This window comes from Eschrichtius robustus, chromosome 7 (assembly GCF_028021215.1).
Source record: "Eschrichtius robustus isolate mEscRob2 chromosome 7, mEscRob2.pri, whole genome shotgun sequence".
Taxonomy (NCBI): Eukaryota; Metazoa; Chordata; class Mammalia; order Artiodactyla; family Eschrichtiidae; genus Eschrichtius; species Eschrichtius robustus.
The window spans coordinates 85,932,636-85,955,640 of NC_090830.1; the positions used below are offsets into that span (position 1 = coordinate 85,932,636).

A 23,005-nucleotide genomic window follows, 5' to 3' on the forward strand; every position below is an offset into this window, starting at 1 on the left:
GAGTCAAATGAAGGTTAGCCTCGAAGCCAAGTTGAAGTACCCAGTGTTGACTTGGTAAGGACTAGGGAACTATTAGAGATATTTGAGCCATGGTTTGAGAAGCTGAGAAACAACTGCCGGACGACAGGTCAGCAGATAGATAAGAGGGATTGGTTTGGATTATATTTTGGAGTCTGGGAGTCACCTAGAGATTAATACCTCTAGATCCATAAGTTTTTCTTTGGTTGTGTGATTACAGCTAACATTGACTGTAATTAATGACTTTGACAGAACCGGCTACTTCCAAGTTAATAAATTATCCTAATCTCAAAGGTAGTCAAAGACGGCATTTTGGTTGGTTTGTCTCTAAGGCTGTGCCAAGTTTCTAGGAAAGGAGTGACCACTGTGCCCAGCCAGGTGGAGATTCACCTCTAGGTGAACAAGTGGGAGCAGGTGGCCGTAAATAAAACCAACCCCCCAATCCACAGACCCACAAATGTACTTGCATTTCACATGAGAGAGCTGAGTTTCATACTATCTAATGGTGATCTTTGGTCAAAGTAAAGGTGGCATTAATGTCAACATGGTATTTTCCCATTTTTATTCCATGACTTGTTTTTGAATTGTAGATGAGGCAGAAACTGGAAGCTCTTCTATTTTGAGAGTCACACATCCCATTAAAATATTAGAAACTCAGAATCGTCCTATAGTAAGAAACCATTTAACTTTGCATCAACCCTGGCGTTTCTAAAACTTCTTACTCTACAGACCCATTTCTCTTGTAGTTTCCACTAACATCTAATGGAGCTAGAGCTGTCCAAAACTAAGTCTAGGATATTGAACTTTAACCAACAGAATTAATAAAGTATTTTTCCCTTCTAGGGTAGTAGCTCTATATTTAGTTCCAGTGGAAGCCATAGAAGGGATCTAAATGTATTTGTGAACTGTATTTCAAGATGCAGAGGCGATTGACAACCTGAGAGTTTAGAAAATTTGGAGTTAGAAGTTATGAGTTGCAAGGCACGTGTTAAATAGCGTTTTTATTTATCCCTCACCTATAAATATAATATTATCCACCTATAAGGGTTATGATGCTCAGAAAAGATAATGTATCAGTACATGAAGATCTTTTGTAATTGCAAAGCCTCATTTGATGCTGTATTCTGTTTTGAAATGTACTTGTGTCTTCCTGTTTGTGTTGCCACAAAAATTAAAGTAATTCCTTAAAGGGAGTTGAAGGGATGCATTTAAGCAAACTGTCATGTGAAAGTTGGTCCTTAAAGCTATGGTATGGTTCAAATTAAGGGAAAGGAAGAGTCAGAAAAAAGACTGTAACAGAGTAAATCCACAATTGCATTCAAACCTCTGACAGAAATTGCAAATGACTGAGTCCTTGGGCTGACTCCACCTGCTGATATATTCTATTTGACTGGAACAGTGTTTGCAAAACAAATAGAATTTGAATGCATCTGTGTTAACCATAGAGCCCATTGCTTATTTTTTTGTCTTACATCTAGGCTCAAGACTTACATTTATGTCCCTGCCCCGTTCCTGGGAGCTTTTTGTTTTTTTCTTTAAGAAGGGACCTATTTTCACCTGTGGGCATCCAAATTGTTTTATTTCCTATCTGATGCTCAAGAAGGCTTGCCTTCTAGACGTTGCCTGATAGCTCCTATTTTCACCCTTTGTAGTACATTGATAAGAGCAGGTGCTGGAGAGTTTTATAAGGAACATTCTGTTAGAAATAAATTAATAATTAATTAATCCAAATAAATTTGGATTACTACCATTGGGAATGTTTAAAAAAATTAAATTCTACTAAAATATGGCCCTGCCCAAGATGCATATACTCTGACCCTCCATCAGCCTAACCTGAGGGGAGCTAGTCTGTGGAGATAGAGACTTACTTAGCAGTGCCTCAACTGGGACCTTCGGCCAAGGTCTCAAACCCATCACTGAAACCATTTCAGCCTAAATATCCCTCCTCTTCATTGCTGATCAGCCCAAGCATCCTGTTTCCCTTAAACCCAACTGAAATTTATTGTCCTCTAGATGCTGTTAGTGGCAGGAGTACCAACTGGCATAACTTTTTTGGAATACAGATGGGCAATATTAATATATGGCAATATTAAAGGAGTCTATATTTATGATTCAGTAACCGCCATGCTGGGTTATATGCAAAGGTGTAATAACATTGCATGGTTATTTATTACAGCAACTCTTTCAAAAATATACAGTGAGAAGGGTTGTTTCTGTAGCCACATGATGGAATATTTATCATGATAAAATTATGCATTTGAAAAATATATTTAGTGATGTGAGAAAGTGTTAAAGACGTCATGTTAAGGCCAGACAGAAATAAAAATGTAGGTATGTAACTGTTGTGTGTGTGCTAGTGGGGTGGGGAGTGTGAGTGGCTCACACACAAATCCAAGGAGACCATTTTCCCCTTTCCCTGGTCTCCTTGTCGAGGCTCTTTTTCACTTAACCCGCCGTGGATATGTTTCATTAGAACTCTCTGGTAGCTGGGTTACTTGGACATCAGGGATACCATTCTATTAGAAAGGAGATGCTCTTCATTCTAAAGTTTTCCTTGACCTTTAATCTGGTATGCTACTATTGAGGTAACGGAGTCAGGAAGGAAACTAAAATGTATCGAATGCCTAATAATTTAGAGACGTTTGCTAGGCCCTCCACCCATGTCATCTAGTAATTCTCAGCTATTCTCACACTCTCTTTTTTAATATGGAACTTCAACACATCTATATAGCATTCTATTCATTCTGTTCTGTTTTAGGCCTGAGGTGCTATTTTGTTCCTCTCAACCCTACAAAGTTAAGGAGTCTTAACCCTGACCCAGACCCAGTACCCAGGTAGGGTACTGTTGTCCACTGACAGATGCTACTAACATTGCCGCCAGCCTGGATCTCTCAGTCATGCTGCTTCTAGCTGTATTCCCTCTGCCCACCTGTTTGGGCTTCTCTGAGGCCAACTGCTTGCCTGGCCTCCCACCAGTTGCCTAATAACACTTTACTTTCTGCAACCCATGTTCCACCTGCCCTCCTGGATGGCCTCACATCAACACCAGCTGCAGTTAAACCCTCAGCACCAGTCTAGTTCCAAGTCCAAAGGTCTCCCTGCCCACTGATGCACCATTGCAGTTAACCCTGCCATGCCCGGGTGTAACACCTCGATGGTTCTTAAAACATTATGTGCCATGGCATATACATTGTAAGATTTTTCAGAATATTCCATTTTTGATCTTTTAGCTGTTCCCTTTTCTCCAAATTAAGTTATTTGGAAGGAGTGATATGCTGAAATTTGAGTGTATTTTTTGAAGAGAAAAAATACAGCTGGTTTAATATTCCTGTCCTTCAATCCACTTCACACTGGAGAATGGAGGTGAAGCCAGGTTGTGAAAAATAATAAAGTCAATTACTTTGTCTGTTCCTTTGTGTGATATACAGCACCTTTTTTTTTTTAAAAAAAAAAAAAAGCATAGATCAGCGAGTACAAATTGGTAGTTCTGTCGCCCTGGGTATACCATGCCCAGATCATCAATTATGATTACAGCCTTGTGAGTTTGCTCCAACAGGGAGTGAGAGAGAGCTATGCTATCGTGAAGGGGAGCCCTGGGCTCTCAGGCTGTGCCTCCTTTGGTGGTCTCAGCTCTGCCTGTTCCTAAAACTGAGCCCAATGATTTCTTCATCTATCTTCAGCCCTGCCCTGGAACACGTAGCAATTTAGTTTTGTAGCTGGAAGAACTTAAATTGCTAAGCTGCTTGCTGGTGAGACTAATACTGGGTCCTCTTCTGGTCATCGGCCTTTTTCTTTCTCTGGCCTTGGTCCCAAGGTGTACTCCCATGGAGACTACTGCTACTCCCCCAGGTCACCACTCTTGGTGAATGTCACAGGTAGAGTAACAGTGAATTGCATATAAAGATAGCCAAGAGTCATTTGGTATTTGAGGAAAATCACAAGGAGGACACTGAACTTAATAAAAAAGCACAGGTCAGGAGAGCCAAAGAAATAGCATGAATAACCTAGTCTTTCCAGTATGAGTGGTCTTCATTCATCCTGAATATCATCAGCCACCCAAGGCGCTGCCATGCTCCTCTGCCCAGCTGCCCACTCTCACACCTTCTACCTGAAAAGAAGCTCGCTTGCTACTTAATGCCAATTAAAGGGGCTGGGTGAGGTGGTTAGGAGATGCTGAGCATCGGGTTCCTCCCAGCTGTCCCACTGCAGTATTCCCATTACCGGCGTGGTCATTTTTTCTCGGGCCCCAGCTGCATCAGGCTGCTTGTGTTGAAAACCCAAGTGGGGCCACTCCCATGTTTTGAAATTCTCCTCTGGTTGTTTGGAGCTATAATTTCCACCTTCAGTTTGTTCCTACTGTACTTCAATAGGTGTTAAGGATTTTAAAAAATAGTCTGATAGGTTATTAAGAGGGATTTTCAGCAGGAGGAGGCTGTCAGTTTTTCTCAGGGATCCAACTTGTTCTGAAACTTGGATTCTTCCATCATCAGTGTCATTTTCATCTGACTTCCTGACGCTACCTTTGGCTGTTACAGTCAGAAACAACATTTCATACACTCTCTAGTATCAGAGCAAACATATGGTCTTGATGTAAGATTGTGCTAAGACATTCAGCAAGCAACTCTCAGTCCCCGCCACACTCCCAGGCAGGGGAGACATCAATTTCATATCCCTGGATTGTGTCTGAGCAGAATCAGCCCATCCCAGGATAACATCCTCCATACCCACGTTTGTTGTATTCTATGTCCGTTTCTTTTAAACTTTCATATTAAAAATTCAGGCTTTGAATTGAGTATAGGAGAATATTAAGCATCAAATATTATCAAAGGAAATGGAATGAGGAGATAAAAAAAAAAAAAAGAAGTGTGCCAACCTGGAGTCAGAATACCTGGATTAATGTCTTGGCTCTGAATGATTAGCATTTTGCCCAGCATCGCAGAGCCACAGAGATCTTATGGTCTCCCTCCTTCATTTTACTCTTCACAGAACCAGATGATGACAGAGATTGACTAGATTTCATAGACAAAGGAATGTCCAAGTATATTAAGTTATATACCTGCTAGTTCTGTATTTCCCTAGGGAACTTCTACAGAGACAGAAAGAAGAGATTTGTCAGCATTCATGATGACATTCAAAGTGGGCATTTTAAAACATCTCATAGTGTGTGACAATTGATGTCCATATCTTTATATTGAAATGAGAGTTAGGGAGCATCTGTCTATTTCATGATGACAGATTCGTGCTCAACAAATTTAGAGAAGTTGGTGCAGAGTAGCAAATTGAGATAAAAAACATATCACATCTTACTACATATCTGATCATTAATTTGTTTTTCATACAATTTTTTTAAAAAGCAATACAAAGTGTATAAAATAAAACATTTATGTATATTTACTTCATTAATACCCTAGCACTGGATGCATTTAATCTCTGTTTTAACAAAAATAATATTTTTCTTTATATTCTACATATTTTGCCTAATCACTGAGCTCATCCAAAGTGAAAGTTATATTAGGATTTGCATTAGCAAATATTTGAAATTTGAGTTATAATTAGTCAAATCTATAACATGATCTCTGAGAAGATTACCATTTTTTCTTACAACGAGAATAAGATGTTTTAATATTCAGCTAGTAACAATACTTCTTAGGTCAGGAAAATAGAGTTTTTAATAAACTGACATTTTATCACCACTTAGAAGCTTGATGCCATATGTTAAACTTCTGCAATTAGTCCATAAGATAAATGCAGATTGAAGACTTTCATAGGATTTTCTGCTTATAATCTCAATATGTGTTCATTGTGTAAAATTTGGAAAATAAAGAGAAGCTTAAAAAGATTATCTACAATCCCATCGGCAAGAGATAAGTAATGAGTAAGCATTTTTTTCTTTCAGTATTTTTTCTACTGTATGTGTGTATAAAAATATAGATATCATTGAATTATATGATTGCTTGCTCTTCTTTCCCAAGATTGATTTATAAATCATCTTCCAACGCTAAATTAGAGTTTCAAAATTGTAAATGTCTTTACAGTTTTTATGAAATGCCATATAGTTATTATGAAATTTAATCATATATATGTAAAATTATAAATATATGTATATGGAAATGTATATATATATGTGGAGATATATATATATATAAAGACAAAAGTAAATCTCACTCCAAATCCTACAACTCAGTTATAAATATTTTAAAAGAATTAGCGAACATCCTTCCAAACACCACTGTATGCTTATTTGTACCTATCTCTATTTATATGGTAAAAGTATTGAGTTCATACTGATTTCTCCAATTCCAGTCCAAGGTCCTACTATTCATTCTAGCCTTCCCCCCTTTCCTTATTCATAACTTCTTTCTCCAACAATGAAAAACATAGATTTGTTATCTTTGGCACATTTACTTATTTGTTTATTTCTAATATGCACATAAAGAATTTCAGAACTGTTAGCCTATACCTATATGAAAAACAAATTTACTAACTGGAGTACAGTACTTAGGCCAACAGCGTTGGCAAATCTTTCTGTAAAGGGCCAGATAGTAACTGTAGGAAACTGGCAAAAAAAAAAAAAGACAGTCTTCCCTCAGATATACACATAGCCATCTCCCTTCCTTCCTTCCTTCAAGCCCTGCTTAGATGGCTGTCTTTTCACTGAGGCACCTCCATGGCCTAATGAGATTATAACCCCTCCCTATCCCACCTACGCCATCCTCATCCCTCTTTCTCTACTTTGTTTCCCCTTGCACTTATCACACTGTATCATACCCTCAGTCCATCCACTCTAATACACGTTTACACACACACATGTTTTTAAATATATACTTTAACATCTCTAAAATGTGACTATTTCTTACAATCAATAATAGATCATTTAATTGGGGGTTTAGATTATGTCAGCATTTGCAATCAGTAGTGTTCCAGGTTTGATAAAGCAGGATATATGATTTGCTTTTGTCTTTTGTTTACTTTATATCTTGCCCTTTTAGAATGCAAAAGGCACAAATCCAGAGTTATTAAAGGGGATATTCTAACTGCTGTAAACCCCAAATCTCAGTGGATTAACACAACAAGGGTTTATTTTTCTCTTGTGTCATTAAGGCTGTCTGTTCCATTTGGGGTCTAAGTGTCCTCTGTTGGATCCTGTATCTCCAGCCAGCTTAAAATGATGAGGGTTGAAGATCACTTAAGTATATAGGAGCAAGCCTGCTATCTATTTCTGTGTTAATCGGATTATGCTAATGGCTATGTTGTTATGGGTTGAATCCTCTCCCCCCAAAAGACATGTTGAAGCTCTGGTACCTGTAACTGTAACCTTGTTTAGAAATAAAGTCTTTGCAGATGTAATCAAGTTAAGATGAAGTCATACAGGATTAGGGTAGACCCCAAATCCAATGACCAGTAGCCTCATAAGGAGAAACAGGTTTGGAGATACAAAGCAGACACGAGAAGAAGTCCATGTGATAGGAGAGGCAGAGATTGGAGTTATACAGCCACCAATTATGGAATGCCAAGGATTGCTGGCAACAGAAACTAGAAAAGACAAGGAAGGAGTATTTCCTAAAGCCTTTGGAGGGACCATGACCCTATCAACACCTTAATTTTGGACTTGTAGCCTCTAGACCTGTGAAAGAGTACATTTCTATTGTTTTAAGCCACCCAGTTTATAATAATTTGTTACAGCTGCCCTAAGAAACTAATACCCAGCTCCTGATACCAAAATCTGTATCAGTCAGGGTTCTACAGAGAAACAGAACCCCCAGATATATGGGGAAACAGAATATATATTATTCCACACAGGGCCTTAGCATCCTCTGTTAGATTCACTATCTCCAGCCAGCTTAAAAAGTGAGATTTGAAAATCACTGAATATATAGAAATAATAGGAGGATAGATATAAATATAGATATGGATATATCCCCTACTGGTTCTGTTTGTCTGTTTCTTCTGTTTCTATATAATTAATATAATTGCATACATGTATGTAACATTTATTATATAATCATTTCTAATTTATACATTTTTTTGAGATTTATTTAAGGGAATTGGCTCATGTTACTGTGGGGACTGGCAAGTCTGAAATCTGTAGGGCAGGCTGTCAGATGGGAAATTTAGGCAGGAGCTGATGCCGCAGTCTTAAGGAAGAATTTTTTCTTTTGCAGGAAATCTCAGTTTTTGCTTTTAAGGCCTTCAGCCAACTGTGGGATGAGGCCCATCCACCTTATTGAGGATAATCTTCTTTACATAAAGCCCTCTGATTGCAGATGTTAACCACATCTACAATTACATTTATAGCAACACCTAGATTAGTGTTTGATTAAATAACTGGGTACTGTAGCCTAGCCAAGTTGGTATATGTCACATATACCAAACTATCACGTATAACAAACTAAATCAAAGTTTATACTACTTGACACAAAAAAAAATTTGTTTCTCTTTCATGGTAAAATATTGTGCTTGTTGGCGGGGATGGGAATGAGTGCTGGCCTCCACAGGGTCACAGAGCAGATCAGGAACCCATTTAGAAAATCAGAACCCATCTAGAAGTTCCTCCCTTTAGGGCTGTCAGAGAATTGTTTAAAACAGTCCAGGAACTAGAATATATCCCTTTTCTTACATTGGCCAGAACTCAGAAATATGGCTCCCCTTAACTGCAAGGGTGGCTGGGAAATTTAGTCTTTCTGTGATCAAGAGGAAAATGAGAAGGTTTGAATGAATAAAAAGCCCTGTCTGCCGCATAGGAATTTTTTTTTTTTATCCTGCTCTGTTCACTGACATATCCCAAGCATCCAGAATATTACACTCTGAAACATATTTGTCGAAGTTCTAATGAAAAAAGAAACTATCAGTATAAAATAAATAATAAATATAAGAAATTCTAAAGATTTAACATATTATTTATTAAAATATATTTGAACTGAATTCTCCCATTAAAGGATAGAAACAAAGCACAGCTATGTACTTTTTAAAAGCAACACACTTTAATGATAACAAAGTAGAAAATACAAGGTTGGGAAGAGATACTGTTCAAATATATTAAAAAAAAATGGAAAGCATAAAGTTTAAAGAGAGTCTCTGTATTAATGAGAGGCAAGTTGCCAGGTAAAGTTAATTGGATGAATCAAGATAAAGAGGGACACTAAGTAATAAGAAAAGCACAATATATCAAGATGATAACCTGTCATTAACCAACATAAACCAATCTACATAGCAACTAAATATATAAGGTAAAATACATTAGATTAAAAAAAAAAAAGAGCTTGATACAAATACAATTATATAATTATAATGGCAACTTCCAATATATCTTTTGTCATGGTTGAAGAGATCTGTAGAGAAACATACATAAAGACACAGATAAATTAACTAAAACCATCAGTACCGTAAATAACTGGGACTTTAGGTCATTTTCTACATATCAGTGAAGTAAAATAAATCACAGACAATGGCAGAAATTATAAAAATGAGCTAGCTAGCTAATATGTTCTGGTGAGTGACTCTTTTTATGTACCTCGTTTATTTGCTTCAAAACCATTTCCTTTAGTGCCTCTTTCTAATTAAGTCTCATTATACATAATGATGGACTCTGCATTTAGGCCCTGTTGATACAGTACTGCTACAGGGTGTATTTACCCAGATATAAAGAAGTTCTTGGGAAGTCGGAGTTCTGTGCAGGGAAAAGGGCTATCTCTGGAGACAAAAGACTGGGTTTGAGTTCTGACCTTGCCCTCACTAAAGTAATTGAATACCTCTTATAGATGCAAAATGTTTGCATCTGGAATCACAAACTTGAGTTCAAATTCACACTATAATTTGCCAGTTATATGATCTTAGGCAATTTACTTAACCTCGTCGAGATTCCATGTTCTTATCTCTAGATGAGAAACCATCTCTAGAGATGCAATTCTGTCTATAACTTCAGTAAGCTTTTACATAGTAGTACAAATAGTTTATCTTCTAGGATCCAAAAGTCCTCTGCAATCCCCATTTCAAATAAAGAACTGTATTTATGTTAGAATAGCTAAAAAGCCAATTGAGACACTTTTTGCAAAATAAAGGAAATGTTTCCACAAAAGGACAAAGAGGGGTTAATTAAGGCAGTGTTAATATAACAGATTCCGTCACTTCCATTTATCAAATTTCCAAAACATAGGCTAGAAATTGAAAGAACTTCAAGTGTTACAGGCTTGTTTTGAGTTTTGTATATACACAAGTGACAGTGCTTAATGCAGAACTTGCTTAATGGGTGATCAGTACTTATTAACTATCTTCTTTCCTTTGATATCTGGGAGTAAAATTAAGTTGATAGAGCTGCAACATTGCTCTCGCTGTCACAAATACTGACAATCGTCCGTTGGGATTTTCCTACTCAATAAATGTCTTCCTGACGAAGCCAAATGATTTCCTTTCTCACATATATATTATGATTGAAAATGGGAAATTGCTGATCTACAAAATAAGTTGTGATGCTGGAAGAAAAATGTCAATAATGCGCTTATACATGTAAGGCACAGGGGATTAAAACACGCCTGGGCAGGCAAAAAGAGAGCAATGGTATTAAACATCTTAATAAATATTTGATAGAAGGGCAGAAATTGAGGGAAATGGATATACTTGGAAGAGGAAGAAGCAAGAAAAGAATAAGGAAACGTAACATTTGCCTCAGGTCTTTGAAATATGCAACAGAGAAAAGTTGACATGGAAGAGTGTAAATATTTTAGCAAAAGAAAAATGAAACGCTTGAAATGAGAAATACACAAGACAGTAGATGTTCTGTTTTATCCACTTTGAATGTTTCTGTGAGAGTCAACCATAAAAAGTACTGAGAAGGAATATTAATGCAGTCTAACCTTTAAGCTACCATAGGCCCACGCACAAAGACACACACACACTGAGGATTTAGTAGATCTCAAACTGAAAGTGCATAAGAATAACCCTGAGAGTTTATTAAATATACAGCTTATAGAATTTGCATTTTTACATGCACTTTGGCTGATTCTAATATAGATGTTTGACAGTCCAAAGTTGAGAAACACTCTCTAGTTTTTCTGTACTTCATCATTACCCTTAGAGAGGTGGATTTCCAACTAACATTTTCATCTTGTTTCCTGGGTGGGATTATAGATTCAGAACAACTTAGAGAATTGAAAATCATCTTTTTAGTTATGCAGCAGAACCCACTAAGATTTGAATGAGCACTCTTTATTGAGCAGAACATTCATGGGACTTTTTCTAACCCATGGGTTGTGGTTACAAGAGAAGAAAGAGATGGCAGGCAAACTTGGCACAAGATTCAAAAGAAAAGAGACTTGAAGCATCCCTGAAAGAGAAGATAATCCAGCCCACAATGCTAAGAAGATATTCATTATCAGCATTCTGAAATTTGGGGAATTATAGCAGCAGATCATGATGCTGCCTTCCAAAGGTCTATTAAAATACATGTGTATGGAACAAATAGAGTTCACTTTGAGGGATTTCTGAATGATGATTATTCAATATCAAGCAGAACTGGAAGAGGAAGGTTGTTTAATGTTAATTCATGAAGGACTGCTAAAAATTCAATGGTAGAAGAGTCTCTGCTTGAAAAAGTAGACCAACCAGCAGGAATTAAAGATTATAAGAATAATACCAAGGTGTTATGTGTGTGTGTGTGTGTGTGTGTGTGTGTATGTGTATGTATATACACATATATACATATACACATATATACACACAATATAAAGATGATAAAACAATAAATAAAGAATTATAAGAAGAATTGCATATAATATGGCATAACAGCTTATACTTAGTTTCTAGAAAAAATATGTCCATTTATAAGCAACATGAATCTAAAATTATCATTGAGTTCTGTAGTAGTTTGTTTTTTGGTTTATGGTTCAAATACAACCAAATAAAACATAACAAATGCATGCCTACTATGTATGAGAGATTGTGCTTGTACTTTTAGCAATTAAAATTGTGTTCAGCTGCAAGTAACAGAACACCCAATTAAACAATTATTTCAGTAAACTAGGGGTTTTATTTGTCTGAAGTGATGAGAAGTACAGAGGTATAGGGAGTCTGGGGCTTGTACAGCACTACAAAGTGTCCTTGGAATTTTAGATCTTTAACTTATTCTCATCAACCATGTTAGCATGTGGCTTCCATCTTCATTCTGGCTGCCTCATAATTGCAGGAAGTCTGTGCCTTCCAACTCCAGGCTGAAAGGAGGAGGAGGGCACCTAACAAATGGCTAAATCTTTTAATAAATGATTAACTAAGTGTTCCCATAGAAAGCGATTTGCTGAAAGACAACCTAGAAATTATCTATTCTAATGCTATACAGCAGAACTGTGTCATAGAGCCACCGTAAATGGTACAAGGAAGGCTGAAAAATTGAGTATTTAATCTGAGTACATTAACACTTTGAAAAAATTATGATAGAGTGGAGAATAGATATCAAGTAGGCAAATAGAAATGCCTATAAAATTAGATATGTTATCTAATTTAAGCATTTTATAAATCATACACATTTTATTTCTTAAATAGATGAAGACATTGAGACATATTGATAGAAAGGTTAATAAGTAACTTGCCTGAGGTCACATGAGGTTACTAAAGGACAAAATCAGGAATTAAAGCCCATGTAATCAAATGATAGTATCTTTTTCCAGCATACAACATTCGTCCAGGTACCACCAAGCAATATATTCCTTAGAAAGTCAATTTCAAAATAAATAAATAAATACATAAATTTGTTCATCATTAGCCAGTCATGTGGTCGATGCCTTTTGGTGGTAGAGATTGCATTTTTTCATCCTAGACTGAAACCATTTTTAGGGCACAGGCCATGTCTTCAACATTTTTGTATCCCCAATACTTAGTCCGTGGGTTTGATTGGTAGAAACAGAGATATCAAGCTGGATAAATCTGGATTTAGAGACTATTTTTTCAGCTTACAGAATCTGGGGGAGGGGGTTTTGTTCTTCTTGTTGTTGTTTTTAATTTTTCTAATACCCACACAAGGCATCATAGAACATGTTATAGAGTACGCATTTAGCAAATTCTTGCTAAAGGTTTAAATAAATAATTAAAATGTGATTTTGTATTGATGTAAAATGTATATGTGCATATATATATGTAGAGTAAGAAGAATAGCAGTAAAAAGAGCAGTGTCTGTTAGAATTATGATTCATTTGGTTAAAAGGTCACACAGAGCTGGAAAAATATTAATTGATAAATTGACTCGACCTGGGTTTCACTGTGATGAATTTCATTCATTCAATCCAAAAATATTTGTTGAGCACCTACCTTATACCAGCCATTGTCCTAAACATCATGGATACAGTGAATAAAACAGTGAACGTATTGTTATGGGTTGAATTGTGTCCCCAAGATTCATGCATGGAAGTCCTAACCCGCAGTACCTCAGAACGTGACCTCATTTGGAGATGGAGTCTGTAGAGGGGTAATCAAGTTAAAATGACGTCATCAGGGTGGCCCTAATCCAATATGACTAGTGTCCTTATAAAAAGGGGAAATTTGAACACAGACGTCCACAGAGAGAGAATATCATGTAAAGATGAAGGCAGAGTCGGGGTGATGCATCTTTGGCTAAGGAATGCCAAAGATTGCCAGAAAGCCACCAGCGACTAACAGGGGGGCATGGAACAGATTCTCCCTCACAGCCCTCAGAAGAGACTAACCCCTCTGACACCTTGATCTCGGACTTCCAGCCTCCAGAACTCCCTCTGACACCTTGATGTCGGACTTCCATCCTCCAGAACTGTGAAACCATACATTTCCACTGTTTACCCCACTTTGGAGTACTTTGTTTTGGCAGCCCTAGCAACTATACACAAGTGAAGCCCCTCCCTCCTGGAACTTTACATTCTAGTCTGGAGCAGGGAGGGAAATAGAAAAGCAATGAAGAGATAGGATAATGTTGCATATAGTAATAAAGTCTAAGGAATAAAGAAGACTAGGGGGAAGGAGATAAAACATGCCGTCTTATGTAATAGGATCTCTGATAAAAGGACATTAGAAGTGAAAGGAGGTAGGGATAGAGTTGTGTTGATATCTGGAGGAAGAACATTTAAGGGCAGAGGAACAGCCAGTCCATAGCTCCTGGGAAAAAGAGTGCTTCTGGGTTAGAAGAGCTGCCATGAGGTCAGGTGGTTCAATTAGAATAAGGGACAGAGAATGGTAGCAGTATAGTCAGAGATTTAATGGAGGAGCGGATTGTATAGGTCCGTGTTTTATTTTGATGATAACTTTGGTTTCTATTCTAAGTGACATAGAAAGCCATGGGAGGGACTTTTGAGCAAAGGAATAATGTGATCTGACTTGAAATTTCAAAGGATCTCTCCAGCTGCTGTGTGGGAAGAGACTGTGGGGAGGGGGGCAGAGTTGGAAGCAGAGAAGTCAAGGAAGGCTAATGTGCTAAAACCTTCCAGGTGTGAGATGCAGCTGGTTTGTGCCAGAAAGGTGGTGGAGGACAAGATGAGATAGGCAAGTGAATGGTCAGGTGAAGCATCACAAATACAACAGGAAGCTTGACAGAGAAATGGAGACCAAATCTATGGAGGATGCTATAGGAAGTTTCTGTTTAAGAGAAGCAGTAAAGGAGAGGGAATTGAATGTTAGTACTGGAAGGAGTAAATGAAGTTGGTGTCCAGGAGAATTTGGCTTGCTACAGTCATGAAGCCATCCAGAGCAATGAGGTCATCAGCCAACACATAATTTATTCCTCCTACTCATATCTTTGAGTGACATTCATTTATGGACCCTAGTGAGCTGTGGTCACAATTTAGTCCCTGCAATGAGCAAATGAATTTCATTTTCCCTAGAAAAGGCTCAATTTGAACAAGGGGGGGAAATGTCATTATTTTAATCTCCTATGGCTTTGAGCCCCTTATCTAGGATTTACATCCATCTATTAATATGAAGAAAAGGAAATTCCTTAAAACAAAAATTCAAGCTGATTTGACATCAAGTAAGTAAAAATGTTTGGTTTAGTAACAGCAAATGCCCGTAACAAGAATAATTCAATAGTAAGTGCTTAAATAGCTTGAAGTCCCACAAAATTTGTTGACAATTTCTTTGCACCTAGCTGTTTGCATATATTGTTTAGTAACCATGCAAATTACCTTATCGTATATTCCAATTTTTGCAACAGCAAGAAATGCCCATTTAAAACAAAATTTTTTAAATAAAGTAAAATTTAAGGATAACATGACTATATTGAGTTCAGTGTAATTGTATCTAATATTGCAGTATAATAAGCTAATCAGCCTTCTTGATTTTGTAGCAGTAACAAATCTCAGTCTAAAAAATGTGGAGTAGATGTGTATACAAAGCCATTTGTGTCATGGGTTCAAAGAGTAAGTAAGTACTTGAAACCTGGGTTTCAATCCAAGCATTGTTAGTCACAAGTTGAAGGATCTAGTTAACCTCTATGTGCCTCAGTTTCATCTCTAACATGGGAATAAAAATAGCAACTACTTCATAAAATTGCTATAGGTTTTAAATTAATTAAGACATGTAAAGTGTATAGATAAATGGCTGCTTAGAATAAGCCGTCAAAGATTTAAGCTATATTATTACCTTCGTTATTTAAATTTCCTTATTTTCTATCTCAAGTTCCATTTCATTGGGTTAGAGAAAAGTGTAATCACAGTTCGTCCTTGACCCCTGTTCCCTGAAGATAGCGTCACAGTTCTGTAAAGAGGTGTGCTTTACCCAGTGCCCAGGCACTGGTGCAGCTGCAAGAGGTGGTAGATGGGCAAATCCTCTGTGCCCTTGTCTATCCATGCTGGAATCTGCTGAGATGTCCTCACTACTGCCATGTTTTTAGTCCACAGAGGCCATTGCTGCAGACTGTAGTCTTCCCAACCTCCTAGCTCATGTATGTCAGGTTCTCGGTGATTGTGCCTATCAGGTTCATGGGGAATAAATTGACGTGCCTAGCTGCTACCCACCCTGGAGGATCTGAGGGTCATCTCTCTGGATCCTCTAGCATCCCATCCTTCAGTCTAAAGCTGAAGTTGGGAGAGCAGTGGACATGGGGTACTCTGGTCTTGCTGCCTCCAGGGACTGTAGTTAGCAAGTTCAAGGCAGCCCTGTTTGGGAAGCTGTTTCACTTCCTCTAGTTGGAGCAGTGGGATGGTGAGAAGTGCATGATTTGGCAGCGGCAGTGTGCATATTTTTTTCTGAAGGTCACCTCCCAGGCCTTTTGGCTTTCCTCCATTTCTTCCCTTCACCTCGAAACTCTTTAACGTATTAATTTGCAGGGGAGCCTGGTTCTTTGTCTGTACCATCAAATCTAGTATTTTATATTTCATTTCCTTCTGAGCCAAGGATTTTGCAACTCACAATTTTTTTTTTTTAATTGCTAAGACCTCCCTCCCCCAAAGCAACGGACAAAAGAATACAGGATAGAAGGAACTACCTGTAACAGAGGTCACACTGAGGAAAACTTCAAAAATCCACGCAGCTATTTAATTTTTCTTTATTTACTCAAATACTCTCTCTGTGCCAGGAACTGTCCTGGGAAGTGTAATATAAAGACATACTAAGCATGGCTTTTTTTATTAAGTTGCTTATAGTCATTTGGGGGAAGATGAGCAAGAAAACAAAGAACTATAATAGAGTGTGATGAACCTAGAGTACATAAATATAAAAGATTCCATGAAAGACTATTTCTATTGGAGACATTATGTGGGAAAAGATATGCATTCCAGAGCTGGTTGTGTTTAAAAGTGAGTCGTTATGAATGAAACTCACCAGACTGCACGTGAGCAAGGTGAGGCTTTAGAATTGGAGAGAGAATGTGGAGGTGGGGCTGGAGAAGCAGGATGGGGCTGGATCTTTAACGTTTGACTTACATGGCATGCTAGGCAAGGTGGAAAGTTTTCTGTGGGGACAGCGGCATGATTTAATGAAGTTACGTGCTTCCCATCTTGGGAAGCAAATTAGCCCATCTTGAGCAAATTAGTCCACCTTTCTGAATCTCAGTTTCCTCCTCTGTAAATTATTATCTGCAGAAAGGATGCTGTGAGGATGAGTCAGCAGGATGTCATATAGACTCACAAGTCTATCATTTGTAGATGGTAGTTTTGGGGAATAACATTGTAGACTCTATTCATTAGCTTTGCTAATGTCTAAGTGATGTAAAATTAGAACTTTATAAATTCATCCATACTCAGCTTTTGACATCCACACAGCATTTTGAAAAGGTTATCTCACTAATAGGATGCCCAGCAGAGTGATTATTTTTATCCACATATCTAGAAAACACACAGAGAGAGTTATAAAGACTATAGAAGAGGGTGGTGGGAGGATGAGGGTGAGAACTTCAAAGTACCTGGATTCCACTGGGTTCCCAGCTAATTATAGGCAAAATTAGATAATAGTTTCTTCCATTATTTTAATAAAGACGCTTTCCCTGGCTTTTCTACACTACGAAGAATAATTCAGCTACTCTGGGGTAAGCCATTATTGGGAGAAGGCTCTACCAGTTTAATTTCCATTTCTTTATTTCTGTTAAATAAAAGAAGCTTACATTAGTCCCATGTTATTAACTACTTAATAGATTTAGGAAGCAGGTAGCAAAAGAAGAATTGTTCTTTGCATTTAAATGAACCAAATAACACCCTCAGCTGGTTATGCATTTAGGGGGAAAAAAATTGCTACATTTTAAGTCTGCAAAAGTAATAAATTAATCCATTAGTGAGCCCAAGTGTGTTGTCTGTTGTGCTCATTATCGAGTATTCCCAGGTGTTCAGGGGTTTATAAGTCTAAATTGTTGTGACTTTTAAACTTGGTAATAGAAATATCCAGCATAAGGATCATAAGCTATGAAACTATTCCCATACCAGCACATTTTACAAAAAAATTACAGCATTAAATATTGAATTAAGATGTTCCCCAATATTGGAATGTGTTAACTTGTCAGAATGAATGAAGCAAAGAAACAAAATTAGTAATAGAAACCGTAGGGTTGCCAAGTTTTCTTCCCAGTTGCCTGATTTTATGTATCATTTTAAGAGCACAATACCAAATATTAGGCACCATGAGTATGTGCGTTTAAACAAATAAATCTATTGATTTATTCAGATACTCATTTTCCATCTATTTGTGGATTCAGTCAACAAAAATGCTTTGAGCATTTACTACCTGCTAGGTAGGGCACATAGTCTGGAAGGAGGCGAGACTGCCAGACAAATGACCGCAAGATAGAATTGAAAGAGCAAAGTGTTATTAGAAAGGGCACCTCTTGGGGAATTGTTTGAGCTGAGTCTGAAAAGAGCAAGAGAAAGCAGTTCTTCCAAAGATCAGGAGCTCTAAAAAGCATGTTGCGTTGAAGCACTTTCTTTCATTCCACGAATGGAGCTGAGTTTATGTATGGAACAGAGGCAGGGGATGAGCACAGGAGAGAACATGGCTGCCATGGATGGCTGTGGATAAAAGCCTCGTTGAGGCTTTTCTCTGCAACCTCAGTAGCTACCAGTGCTTCCCTCTTCTCCCAAAGAACATTAAAATAAGAACTTCTTATATAAGTAGTCACTTGCCTGAACATCTCAGTTCATTGAGGTGATAGAAGAGGAAAAGAAAAGACTTTCCTCTTTCTTTCTTTCTTTTTTTTTTTGTTCCCTGCAGGTGATTCACAATTCAGTGAGGAATAAACTATGTAACTCAAAATATAGTTTGTGTGTGTGTGTGTGTGTGTGTGTGTGTGTGTGTTTTAATGGAAACCTATTGGAAGTGTCCAGAAAATCTGGAAGGCTAAGGTAGAAAATCTAGCCTGAGAGAAAGCATTATAGTTTATAAGCATGATTTACTTTTTAAAAAAATCTCATAACGATATACCTCATTGAGAAAGAAAATTGGTGGGGTTATGAAAAAGATTCAATAAACACTTACTTTCCATCTGCTATTTGAAAGGCAGAAGGGGAAGTGAAGAAGGGCCAGGCAAAAGATCCTAGTTTTCCTAATCAGTTATGGTATAGGTATATCTCTACAAGTTATAATTCAGTGCACAATAATCCTACTCCTAAATACAGATCCCATTATCATTCATAGAAAAACAGAGCAGATTATGTTATTTCAGGCTTTCAGAGATGGCTTCAGGAGGAAGTGGTCCTTGAAAGACAGACTGAGTTTGTAGGAGGAAGACTTGAGAGTCCATCAGGAAAGATATTCAAGGCTAGTGTAATGGCTGGAATAAAAACATGAGATGTGTGGGTATGGGCCTATTTGGGGGAAGTGCTGGTAGAACAGAATGCTTAGAGAGTTAGGAAAAATGGGTGACTTCTTATATTTTAAGTGATTTCCTACAGAAAAGCTTTAAATAGTCAGCTACCTTCTGCATTTGAAGAACTATTTGTCATGCAATATATTTTTCCATACAAATAAATACCTTTACGTAAAATAATATAGAGCAAAGCCAGAGGCAATGACAATGGACAAGCCTACCATTCAGAGGCCACAATTGCCTGCCACAAAATACGAGCCCAACCTAAAGAGTGGTTACCAAAAGGAAAGTACACAAAAGTGCCAGGTCTGTCTTGTGTTGTCTTGTCCCACATCATTTCTTGATGGCATCAGGCATCACTTAAGAGTAAGCTTCCAACACACAGGCTTGTTTTGGGTCTTAGCCCTGAAACAGTTAACCCAGCCTATCATAAGTTGCACTTTCTCGGATGCTATCAGTTTCCTGGGTCCTAACATAAAAGTACCTCTTCCTGATTATGACCTTAACTTGCCTCCTAGTTTGAATTATCTTTGCTATTTCCTTGGCGTGGACTTGCTCTTTTCTTTACTTCATCATGAATGACGCTTTTTGCCAGCTCCGTTACTTCCCTGCATTTCGGTGTTCCAGATAAATACCTTGGGCAGTTGGTCCAGGACCAAGAATCTTCTACCTCTTGGCTAATCTTTCTCTTTGGTCCCTCTATTTTTGGCAGATGGGAAGCAGAAGATACCTTTGTTGGCATCTCCATGCTACCAAAGCTGTCATCTGTTGGGAGGTGGGAGTTAGGTTTTTTGCTCTTTGCTTAGGAGAGTTCATTTCAGAGCAATGTTTCTTAAAATGTGTCCATCATTTTCTGAATTAGTATTCATCATGAAGCTATTGCAATTTTGAATTTAGGAATATGATTAAAAGCATAGTACTAAAACAATTTGTTAACAAAGGCTTTAATTAATTAGCATGTCAACTGCAAGCACAAATAATGCTGATTGCTATATGCTTCTTTCTTTCCTTTCTTTTACTTCTTGTTTGAGTAGACGTTCCCCTATTTTATTATAATCCTTACATCTACCAACCTTAATCTCTTCTGTATGTCTTCATTGATAATAAAATGGATTGAAGTTGAAAAGTTACAATCTGTAAAAGTGTACAAAACAACTATTTCAAGGATTGCTTAAATAGTTTGACATTATTAAGAAGTAAGCCCTTAAATAGCATATATAATACTATTTTAATTACCATGGAAAATTGAATACTTTTTCCTGATAATTGACCACTTGTTCACATGAATCCTAAATTACATACAAAAATTATGTGACAAAGGTATACATGTGTTGGACACTTTCAGATAATAATCTGGTGATATTTGGACTCCAGAATTGTAGACTCATGTAAGTAGTAATTAAATGTAGTACTTCCATATGGGGGGTGTTCTAGAAACATTTATGGATATTGTTTTTTCAATATGGAAAGAGTTGCACCCAGAGGTGTAATGATCATTGGAATCCTCAAAATCTGAGGTGATGGAAAACAGCCTGGATGTGCTCTAAAGGAATTCAAAATATCACATGCAGTGGGCAAAGGGGCTGACTCAGATGGCATTTCATTCATTCAATAAATATTTATTGAGCATCAACAAAATGTCAGATTTTGATAGGCTGGAGTGATAAATCAGTGAGAAAGAGAAATAATGACCCTTCACTCCTGGGATTTGAGATAGTTTTCCACCCTCAGAATATAGACATCTATAAATATGGCCTTTAGTTTTTCACAAAGCTTATTTTCTTCACCTATTAAATGGGGGTCAGTAGCACTACATTACAGGCTAATTTTTAAAGTTATATAAAATAATGTGTGTGGAAGTTCCCAGTGAGAAAATATGAGAAGTTGAGAAAGTTGATAAAATATGACAAGAGCTGGGGAATTTCAGGAACAAAAACCCCTAGTGCATTCACCTATACAAATTTGCTATCATCAATTATATAACCAAAATAGTAGTATTTTTTGAATGAAGAATTCTTCTATATAATGATAATTCTTATTTAATTCTTTAATCAATAATTGTGAACATGAAATCATTTTAAGTCTAATGTTCTAAGATGTTTTCACTAGAAAATTCTACAAGCTATTTAGGCAAGATTCATCCTTGAGGAGCAGCCTAAACAAAGAGTCACTCATAAACCTCAGTTGTAACTCTGATTTGTTATTTGATTTCATGGAGCGGAATGCCCATCTTGAGTTTGCGCTGCATGAACATGTGGCAGTCTCCATGGCTGCTTGCTTCTCCTCCTTTGATACAAATGAATATTTTTATTTAGAGGATGAGAGAGGAATGTGAAATAGAAGTGTCTCTGTTCAAGAGGAATCCGTGACAGAGCTTTTGAGAAGAAAAATTAAGAGGTCATGTTTTCATTACAAGGCCCGTGGAAGGGAGAATGGGGCTATGTGCTCTACTGGAAAAGTGGTTTTACTACTCCATGATTGATGACCTGTCGGGTGTGAGGCTGGTCACAGTATTAATGTCAGGACTTACTCTCAACAGTAGAAAAAGCTGTCAGTTCTGATATGATAGAAGTAGGAGTGGGATTGGGATTACAGAGCTGAAGTGGCCACAGAGAGTCCTCTGACTTAGGCCCATGAGACAAGGTGATTTTGTGTAAAATTGACTTTAAACTTATTTTACATGTACAGAGAGAAGACCAGAAAGAACTAGAATAAAAGTTTAACAGGAATTAGTTTAAAAATGTAATAAGAAACATATCATTTTCTTTTCATTAATATGATGTTTTACTGTCCAAATTTTATTCATAAACATGTAAAAATTTTGGACTTCCCTGGTGGCACAGTGGTTAAGAATCCGCCTGCCAACGCAGGGGACACAGGTTTGAGCCCTGGTCTGGGAAGATCCCACATGCCGCGGAGCAACTAAGCCCGTGCTCCACAACTACTGAGCCTGTGCTCTAGAGCCTGTGAGCCACAACTACTGAGCCCACGTGCCACAACTACTGAAGCCCACGTGCCTAGAGCCCGTGCTCCGCAACAAGAGAAGCCACCACAATGAGAAGCCTGCGCACCGCAACAAAGAGTAGCCTCTGCTTGCCGCAACTAGAGAAAGCTCATGTACAGCAATGAAGACACAACACAGCCAAAAATAAATTTTTATTTATTTTTTTATTTTTTTCACACACACACACACACACACACACACACACACACACTGTATTTTATTTTTACAAGAGATAAACAGACTGACATCAAGCATTGTACATGGATGACCACAACAAAAGCAACAATGATTGCAATTACCAAACATGAAACACACTCATACTATGTCATAATATTGACATTCAGTCCAGTAATCCTCCACTGTAGCAGCTCCTTTACTTTGCAGTGAAAATTGATTTGTATATTCTTTGCCTCTGAGTCCTTGTGGGATTTCTTTTTTTTAATTCAAACAGAAAGTCACAAAAATTATACTCATCCTCATGAGTTCACTCAGTCCCATGTAATTAATTTGTTTTTTCATCTTGATCTTTTGTTAGCACTTTTATGAGTTCATCAGTTTTTCATTAGAGTTCTGAAAATGCTTATTCATTCAGTTCAGCAGTACAGTCAGTTACCAGAAACCTGTACTTGTCAGAGTCTTTTCCGTGAATTTCTTGAAGATGAAACCCTTTTATAGGAACATATTTGCAAAAGCATCAGAGTACACCCAGAACTGTCTGTAAATGACAAAAGACTTAAAAATGACCA

The 23,005-nt window shown here is 37.4% G+C and overlaps 1 protein-coding gene and 1 pseudogene across 4 annotated transcripts in view; one reads left to right on the forward strand and one right to left on the reverse strand.

Moving 5' to 3' along the window:
* Positions 1-15,848, reverse strand: part of LOC137767641 (protein lin-28 homolog A pseudogene) — a 29,740-nt pseudogene extending 13,892 nt beyond the window's left edge.
* NRG3 (neuregulin 3) overlaps positions 1-23,005 on the forward strand; it is a 1,080,447-nt gene that overhangs the window by 918,617 nt on the left and 138,825 nt on the right. The window lies entirely within an intron of this gene.